The sequence below is a fragment of the Ictidomys tridecemlineatus genome, chromosome 11, assembly GCF_052094955.1.
Source record: "Ictidomys tridecemlineatus isolate mIctTri1 chromosome 11, mIctTri1.hap1, whole genome shotgun sequence".
NCBI classification, from domain to species: Eukaryota; Metazoa; Chordata; class Mammalia; order Rodentia; family Sciuridae; genus Ictidomys; species Ictidomys tridecemlineatus.
In genome coordinates this window covers 49,429,153-49,438,256 of record NC_135487.1, presented here as the reverse complement: position 1 = coordinate 49,438,256, position 9,104 = coordinate 49,429,153, and the positions used below count along the sequence as shown (strand labels likewise).

The 9,104-nt window shown below is 32.5% G+C and overlaps 1 non-coding gene across 1 annotated transcript; it reads left to right on the top strand.

The window, feature by feature from the left end:
• The first annotated feature begins 4,077 nt into the window (after positions 1-4,077).
• Trnat-agu (transfer RNA threonine (anticodon AGU)) lies at positions 4,078-4,149 on the top strand. The gene has a single exon. It is a non-coding gene; the product is annotated as a tRNA-Thr (tRNA).
• The last annotated feature ends 4,955 nt before the right edge of the window (positions 4,150-9,104 follow it).

Genomic DNA, 9,104 nt, shown 5'->3' with positions numbered 1-9,104 from the left:
AGAATTTGAGAATTTTAATATTTATTTTTTAGTTTTTGGCGGACACAACATCTTTGTTTGTATGTGGTGCTGAGGATCAAACCCGGGCTTCACGCATGCCAGGTGAGCGCGCTACCGCTTGAGCCACATCCCCAGCCCTTGCCTTCATTCTTTACAAATCATCATTTGCCTTTCAATTGTAATGACCAAAAAATGTATTTAGCATAGTTATCAATCTTTGATAGTTGCAAAAAAGCCAATAGTATGTATATAAAACTCACAATGAAAAGATGTATAAGGAATTTATAATGAAAAACCTAGATGGTAAAGTGGGGTTTTTTGTGGCATTAGTCCTTTAATATTTATTAGTTACATGGCTCATATAGAAACTGATAATCAGAACAAGAAATATTGAAAAACAATTCATTGTTGACAAATAGAAAAAACCCTAGAAGATACTTATATGATATATAATAAAAACATGCCTCACATTGTTAAAAATAACAAAATAGGGGCTGGGGTTGTGGCTCAGTGGTAGAGCGCTTGTCTAGCATGTGCGAGGCCCTGGGTTTGATCCTCAGCACCACATAAAAATAAAATAAAATAAAGGCATTGTGTTCAACTACTTCTAAAAAATAAAATTAAAAAAAACTTTACATTTGTGGACATGCATATTATCTGGTAATGCCAAGTAATGGTCGAATAATCTGAAGAATATTGGGATTACCTCCAGTTTAAGACTAGACAGATCACCCAAATCCCTCTCCTACCCACAAATTCTTCTAGGCCTAAATGACTGTCTTTTAGGGCTGCAGTTGTAGCTCAGTTGTAGAGAGCTTGCCTTGCATATATAGGACACTGGGTTCGATCCTTAGCAGCACATAAAAATGAATAAATAAAATAAAGGCAATTATAGATAATCACCTATAAGAATTTTCAATAATTTGTAGCTGGAAAATAAGCAATTGATGATTTTTTTATAAACCCAAATTAATGCTGAAATGTTAAAATGTCATTTTAGTTCTATTTGTTAGGCCTAAATCTTAGGTTTTTCCTGACACAGAATTAGTTTATTACATTCTGATATAACTAGTTAATTAAATTCTGATCTATTTGAAATTTGCTAAAAATGACTAGTACCTACATATGGAAGCAAAATGAAACCTTTCAATGTCTATTTGTACCTCTAAGTTACTCAGGTATTTAAAACTTTTATTAGACTAAAATTCAATGAATATTTGGAGCCATAACTCTAAAATTAAGTTTGTTCCTATGCCAAAATAGTAATAGTTTCTGAACTCGTGTTTCAATGTCAAGTGGTTATTCATGAGGCTTTATGTGAAAAGAACTGATATATGATAAATTGGATTTTCCCTTAGAATTCATTTTTGGAATCTTCTATAAAGGATATCAGTCTGAATTAATTTATATGAATATTTGATATGCAAATATTAATATTTTAAATGGCAAAAGATAAGATTTTTAAAAATACAGATTGTAAAGGACATTTTTCAAGAGATAATGAATGTCTTCATTATCCTATTTCATCAATATTCTCAATTTCTTGTTAGATGCTGTGGTAGGTTAAATCATGGCCTTCCAAAAGATACCCATGTCTTAATTCCCAGAACCTGTGAATGTTACCATATATGGCAGATATAATTAAATGAAGGATTTGTGGATAGGAGATTATCCCAGATGATCCAGGTAGGCTCTAAAGGCAATCACAAGAGTCCTTTGAAGAAAAAAGCATAGGGACAGGGGGTTGACTACATAAGAGAAGGCAATATGACTATCAAGGGAGAGATTAGAATGATGTGTCACAAACCTAGTAATGTTGGCAGCCATTAAGCAAGATAGTCTCCCTTCGTACTTCTCAAGGGAGTACAACCCTGTTATCACTTTGATGTTTAACCAGTGATACTGATTTTGAACTTTGAGCTTCCAGAAATGTGAAAAAATAAATTTTTGTTGTTTGAAGCCACAATTTTTTGATAATTTGTCACAGCAAGTACAGGGGGAAACTAACAAAGATGCTTTAATTTTCTGGAGGTCTGTTGTGTGACTTCAGGTAGCCAGCAAGTGACAGAATAAGATGGGGCAGGGGAAGCTATACTAAGGCTCTACCAATGAATAAACATCAAAGAAAAGTATATTGGGTGTAGCATGAGTAAGGAGCCAAGAAAATCATACAGGTACTTACTTTTAAATCATTATTTGGCTTAACTTATCTAAATAATTAAGGTCAACAAATATTTTTTCCCCCTTGAGTCGTCTAAAAAACAGTTTCTTGTTTACCCACTAAATAGAATTGGCTGCCATGTACTGAGTATTCTGTGTACCACCTTGGGAGTCTGAATACTGCCTATGAGAATTATAGATGGTGTTACCAATTTTTCTTCATGAGAAAACTGTTATTCTTCTTTCCACTGATATTACTGACTTTCAGTTTCTGTAATATATTTTTCTTAATTTTGAAGGCAACTCTGAAGCAGTTTACATTCATTGCATTCTTACACTGTCCTTTCATCCATCTCTTCCCATTCAAACCACCCATTATATACTGAACACACAAAACAAGATACTTGGACCCCAAATTAGTAACCTAAAATAAGATCTTTGTGCCAAGAGTGGTGGCACACCCCTGTAATCCAAGCAGCTCGAGATATATGAAAAGATATATAGAAAGCTACTGCAATATATAGAAAGATATATAGAAAGATACTGCAATCAGTATAGTATTAGTGTTAGTATAGTATTAGTATAATATTTTCCTTTCCTAGTAAAGGAAAACATACAGAGATCAATGGAACAGAATAGATTCCAGAAACAGACTAACATAAATACATGGGTCTATACCACCAGTTGATTTTTCAGCAAATTTATGAAAGCAATGTAATGGAAAAAAAAATCTTTTCAACAAACCATACTAAAATAATGGGTATCTATATGAGACAAATAAATCTCAACCTAAACCTCATAAGTTACATAAAAAGTAATTCAAAATGAATTATAGATATAAATGTACAAAGTAAAACTATAAAACTTTTAGAAAAAAAAGAAAAAACTTTCAATCTGGGGGTAGGCAATAACTTCCTAGAATTGACAGCAAATGCATAATTCATTGAAGAAAAAACTGATAAAATGTATTTTGTCAAAATTAAAAATGTTCACTTTCCAGTTAAGAAAAATGAAAAGACAGGCTACAGGCTAGAAGAAAATATTTTCAAATAACATATCCAACATAAGACACTCAGAATTCATAAAAAAATAATACTCAGAACTCAACAGTAAGAAAACAAACAACTCAATTTAAAAATGGGCAAAACACTCAGAGAGACATTAAAACAACATATACTGGTGGCAAAAAAGCATGTCAAAAGTTCCTCAGTGTCATTAGCCATTAGGGAAAAACAACTAAAACAACAAGACACCACTGCACATCTACTTTAATGGCTAAAACAAATAATACGAACAAAACCAAATGCTGACAAGGATGCAGGACAACTAGAAATCTCATACTTTGCTGGTGAAAAGGCAAAATGGTACAGCCACTCTGGAAGCTGCTGCTGCTGCTCCTCCTCCTCCCTCCCTCTCGCTGTTCCCCATTCACCTCTTCTTCCTTTTGGTACTGGGGATTGAATCCAAGGGTGCTCTACTACTATACCCCTAAGCCTTTTTATTTTAAGAGAGGTTGTCACTAAGTTGATTAGGTTGGCCTTGAACTTGTGAATCTCCTGCCTTAACCTCCTAAGTAACTGGGACTACAGGTATGTACCACTGTGCCTGCCACACTGGATGTTTGCTAAAAAGTCAAACATATTTACCATGAGACCCAGAAATCCCATCTCTGGTTATATACTAGAGAAATGAAAGCTGTTTACATAAAAACCTGCACATAAATGTTTAATGGCAGCTCTATTATCAATTGGTAAAACTGGAATCAACCCAGATGAATGAATAAACAGTGACACAATCATATAAAAATACTGATGAGAAATGAACAGAAGTTACTACTGATACATAAAATTTGGATGATTCCTAAAGGTAGTAAGCTGAATAAAAGAATTCAGTCTCAAAAAACGTATGTATTGGGCTGGTGTTGTGGCTCAGTGGTAGAGTGCTCACCTAGTATGTGAGAGGCCCTGGGTTCGATCCTCAGCACCACATAAAAATAAATAAAATAAAGGTATTGTGTCCAACTGCAACTAAAAAATATTTTTTTAAAAAAGTATGTATTATATGATCCCATTCATGTGACAGTTTAAAACCAAAAAAAAAAAAAAAACTATAATGTTATAAAGAACAGCAGCCAAGGGTTAGGGGTATGCATGTGTGGTGGAAAGGTGAAATGACTAAGGGATAGCATGAGGGAGCTTTCTGGTGATGTAACTGTTCTATATCCCCATTGTGGTGGTGGCAATGTGAATCTATGTGTGTGTTAAATTAATAGAACTATGCAATCTCTCCTTTCCCCAAAAAGGATCAAATTTACTATATAAATTTTTTTAAAAAATCTGAAACAAAAAACCCAAAGGGAAAAAAGTGCTAGCTTTAAAATAGAAGCTCCTGATGTGGAACAGTTTCTCCATATTGGAGAAAGGATTTAAGATTTTATAAAGGATGAGGCATTTAAAAAATGTATGTTAGCGGTACAGCCTGTAATACATATTTACAATCTATCTTCTCTGATGAGTTGTGTATAAAATAAGGGCAGGAATAATGTCTGGCTTGTTCACCTCTCTATAGAAACTATCTAAAGCAGTGCTTTGCACACATTAGGCACCCAATAGGTATGATTAATTTACCTATTGCCGTCATATTAAAGGCAGAAATATAATAATACGGCATGCTAGGAAAAATTTAAAATATGAGAAAATAACTGAAATTTCCATTTCCCTCCCCTTTCTAAGCCCCTCCTATTCCTTCAAGATCAATTAAATTTCTAGCTTGTCTCTTGATTCTTCCAGCCCACACTCATTTTTTTCCAGCATGTGTAAACTTGCTTAATCAAATTAATCTAATATTTCAGTGTAGTACTTCTCAGTATTTTATTTATTTACTTATTTATTGTTATTGGCACATTATAGCTGTACATAATTATGGAATTTTTTGTTACATATTCACACATGTACACAACATAACAATATAATACGGCCAATATTCCTCTCCAGCACTTCCCCCATATCTCCCCACCTCCTCCCTTTGGTCCCTGGTCCCTATCCTCCTCTGATATCCCTTGGATTTTTATAAGATCCATCTCCACCTTTCTTTTTCTTTTTCCTTTCTAGCATCTGCATATGAGAGAAAACATAACCCTTGACCTTCTAAGTTTGACTTATTTCACTGAATGTGATGGTCTCTTGTTCCATCCATTTTTCTGCAAATGACTTTTCATTTTTCTTTATGGCTGAATAAAACTCCATTGTGTATGTATACCACATTTTCTTTATCCATTCATTTGTTGATGGACACCTAGGCTGGTTCCATAGTTTGGCTATTGTGTTGCTATAAACATGGGTAGTTGTCTTTAATTCTTCAGGATAAACACCAAGGAATGATAGAGCTGGGTCATATGGAGTTTTCATGCCTAGTCTTTTGAGGAACCTCTGCACTGATTTCCATAATGGTTGTACTAATTTGTAAGTCCTACCAATTAAGAGTGTTCCTTTTTCTCCACATTCTCTCCAGCACTTATTAATATTTGTATTGATGACTGCCATTCTGACTGGTGTGAGATTAAATCTCACTGTAGTTTTGACTTGCATTCCCCTAATTGCCAATGATATTGAACACGTTTTCATGTATTTGTTGGCCATTTGTTTCTTCTTTTGAGAAGAGTCTGTTTAATTCATTTGCCCATTTACTAATTGGATCATTTGATTTTTTGATTTAGTTCTTTGAGCTCTTTATATATTTTAGATATTAATCCTCTGTCAGAAGTGTAGCTAGCAAGAATCTTCTGTTCTGTAGGTTCTCTCGTTACATTAATAGTTTCCTTTGCTGTGCAGAAGCTTTTTAATTTGATGCCATCCCATTTATTAATTCTTGGCATTATTTCCTGAGCTCAAAGGGTCCTACTGAGAAAGTCACTGCCTGTGCAACAGTTACTGAAACATGCGCCTTTTATATTTTTTAAAATGTAAAATACTTAATGTTACATAACCAAAATTAAATAAAAATCAATACTTTTGAGTTTCAAACTAATTTCCTTCATTGCTCAGTCGTCAAAGATTTTCAACTACCCCTATACTCCTTAAACTTCAGGGCAAGGCTTCCCTTCTCTTCTGATTCCATATCCCCATTACAAGTTTAACGCATAATGATCAGAGTTACTAAAGATTTAACAGTAGTCCCTAATAATCTAACATGTAACTTGATTCCTCATTTCTTTCTTTTCCTGAGGACAGAAATCATGCCTACTTCTTTATTATGCAATGTGCAATTGATACTTGCTAAGTGGATGTCTTTATGCATCACTCCTCAGCCTACTCCTAATATTTTTATTTATCTACTGAGAATTTTTTTTCAAAAACTAAATAAAATGCTAACCTTTGTAATAGATGTGTAGAAAAGGCACAATAAAATGTACTCTTTAGTAATGCTGCATACTCAATTCTGAACCAGCCCGAAGCTTATAATACTTGTTTTCTGTAACTGTTATTACATTTACATTCTATGCTGACTTTAGCCTCAAACAGGTGATTGAACTGAAGCTGGACTTAAACTTAATCTGACTGTTCTGTGTTCAACTGTAAAAGAAAAATAAATTATGAAAATATATAAAATGCTGGGTATTTATCAATTATATTTGAAAAATATTTTAATTTTTGCAAAAAGGAAACATATTCTAACACCTTTATCCTGTGTTGGTCTTCTTCTTAACATTCAGATGTATTTTCAGAAATTTGTAAAAAGAAGTAGAATACCTATTTTTAAAGTAAAAACTGATTGGTCAGATATCACAAATACAGCCAATTTGCAAGTTATTCATAAGAACTGGAGATACCTTTTTTCATATCCTTAGACAGTATGACCACAAGTACAGACATTTCAAAGTAACCAAAATCTTTTACCCCTTTTACCCCTTAAGACTATCAACAACTACTACTAGTTCCTGGCTCCCAAATTATCTCTCCACAAGAATCTCATCTATTTCCTTTAAATTAGTTCTACTATTTGCTGTTTTTCCTCAAAACATTTTGTTGTCTTTCTTCCCCTAGAAATTAAGTGGATTGAGTTCCAAAGACAGATAACTTTACTATGTAAAGTTATCAGGGTCATGTCTATATACCCTTATACTTGTTATATTTACATTAAAAATGAAAGTACTGTTTAAGAACAGATGATTTAATATCCATTTTACAAATTAGAAATATTTTGTATACATCTCTAGTAAGAAGGGGTATACAGGCCTGAGTCTACATATAGCCATAATGTCCAATACAATTCGCCAATAGTGGATGTAGAAGTCATAAAGGACTCAACACGTGCTGTGAAACACTATCAACCTCTCCGTCTCTCTCTAACAAAGAAAATAGTATTCTCACCCTCTAGTGGCCAAAATCAGAAATACATTTCCATTTTTCTGGGTTATATCCAGGAAAATGATCAGTATAGTGTTAAGTTTTTGCTACATATTTAAAGTACATCAAACATAGATCTAAAAGAAGGCCACTGGCTTTTAAAAAACACAGGTTTATTCTAATATATAATAGAAAAGAAACAAAATTATTAAATATAATATTTTAAGAATTGCTTATGGAAGTATTTGATATTTAATACTTAAACTGGTATTTATTTAATATTGTCAAATATTAGACTAGAATTCTAGAGTTAGAGGGAATTATGAAAATCATTTAGTGTATTCTCCAATCTAAAACTTCATGTTTAGATAATCAGTGAAAAAATTAAATTTTTATTTCCATTGTTTTTTTATCTACTAATTAATGAAATTAAAAACAAAGTCTGGATGATGAAATTGAATAGTAATAAGGATTTTTATTCTTATACTTCTAATTTTAATTTATAAACAGTTTTGAGAAATTAGATAATATCCATACAACATAATCAACTTTTAATTTTTCACCCATTTCATTCAACTATTCTACCAATATTTATTTTATATCTATATAGTTTATGAGATATATTCTGAGATTATAACTGTCCCATTTTTCAACTCAGAATATGGATAAACAAACACAATGCCAATATGGTATAATGAGTGCTGCAACAAAGTGAGCACAAAGTGCTAGGGCCATCAAAGTAGTGTGGATTAGAGGAGTAAAGAAAGGATTTTTGGACAAAGCAACATATTCACTGAGACCTGAAGGAAGAAAAGAGTGAGGGAAGATTTATTCTATATGTAAGAAGAAATCAGTATAGACAAAGGGCCTGAGGTAGCAGAAGACTGAAATTGGGAGAAATTATATAACTATGGGCAGAAAGAAGCCTTGAAAAGAAATATTTTCATAGTTTCTTCTCAGTTCAGAAACTTGGAAAATACGGTGTTCAGAAAGATCAATATTATCCAAACACTGCTGAACTTGTAACAAAGTTCAGCTTGAAATAAAATTTCTTTTCTACTGACTAATTGAAATGGGACTATGTTAGCACAGGGTTTTTTTTTTTGTTGTTGTTGTTATTTTTGTTTTTTCCTCATTTTACAATAAGTGAGTAGTAGGAAAAAAAGAAAAGGCTTGATATACCTAAGTAGTGATAGTGGTAACAGGCAAGGTTAAGTGCTCATTATTTTTTTTCCCTTTAATCTCCATGCTTCAATGATACCATTTTATGTCATTTATCGTCCTATTATAAAAATTCCTTTACAACTTAGGGTAAAGATTATGTTTATTATGCTAAAAGCTTAATTTTTTTAAAAGGTGCTAGGGATCAAACCCAAAGCTAAAAACTTTGTTTTTAATATAATAGACAATTTCCTGTAACTCAATACTGGTGAAATAGAATAGATGGCCACATAATTGGATTTATAAAACATGATAAATAATAAAATGTTTTCACATTTCACTACTTTTTAAGACATATCATCTGTAGAGTTCAAATTGCTAGATAATAACAACCCATTTTAAAGATATTTAAATCAAAGACCAAAAAGCCAAGTGACA